Raw genomic sequence first — 1032 nt, forward strand, 5'->3', positions numbered from 1 at the left:
GATAGATCCGTCAAGTATCCTGCAGGTATTCTCGAGGACGTCCCATTGAAGGTCGGGAATTACTATGTTCCCGTTGATTTTATTGTTTTAGACATGGATGAGGACTCGAAGATACCGATTATATTAGGCCGACCGTTCTTAAACACGGCCGATGCGGTGATTCATGTTCGTGCTGGACGTCTTACGATGAAGATAGGTGACGAGACTGTGGAGTTCACCTTAGATCACGACATGAAGCAGCCATCCACCACCGACTCAGCGTGCTGCAGAGCTTGCATCACAACCCTCTAGACAGCAGGGCACATTTCCTGGAAAGCCCGAACCGAATCCACGAGAGCATGTCAATGCTATTCAGCTTATAAATGGGGAGAACCTGCATGATACAGTCCCTCTGACCATAGAAAAAAGGATGAAGTCCAGATGCACTGCTGAAGAGAAAGGGAAAGTCATAGATCACGAGACACCTAAGGTGCATATAGAGGAAGCCGAACCGCCATATGTAGCTCCTCCACCTTATGTACCACCCATTCCTTTCCCTTCTCGATTGAAGAAGCATACTGAGGATACACAGTTGTCCAGATTTGTTGATATGCTTCGGAAGTTAGAGGTTAAGGTACCTTTCTACGAGACGATACTTAGGTGTCTCGTGATCTATGACTTTCCCTTTCTCTTCAGCAGTGCATCTGGACTTCATCCTTTTTTCTGTGGTCAGAGGGACTGTATCATGCAGGTTCTCTTCATTTATAAGCTGAATAGCATTGACATGCTCTCGTGGATTCGGTTCGGGCTTTCCAGGAAATGTGCCCTGCTGTCTAGAGGGTTGTGATGCAAGCTCTGCAATCTGCATGTCCACATGCTTCAGATGAGCCTCAACTCCATCTAATCTCCTCTCAAAAGTGTCTTGCCTTTCCCTTATGCTCTGTACCTCGGTTTTCAGCTCCGTAAATGATGTCTTCTGATCGGCCATCAGTTGGGCAATCATCGTCTTGATATCTGCTTCATCGTTCTTTGCAGGTTGAGGCGCTCGGTAAC

The sequence above is a fragment of the Tarenaya hassleriana genome, unplaced genomic scaffold (assembly GCF_000463585.1).
Source record: "Tarenaya hassleriana unplaced genomic scaffold, ASM46358v1 Cleome23, whole genome shotgun sequence".
NCBI classification, from domain to species: domain Eukaryota; kingdom Viridiplantae; phylum Streptophyta; class Magnoliopsida; order Brassicales; family Cleomaceae; genus Tarenaya; species Tarenaya hassleriana.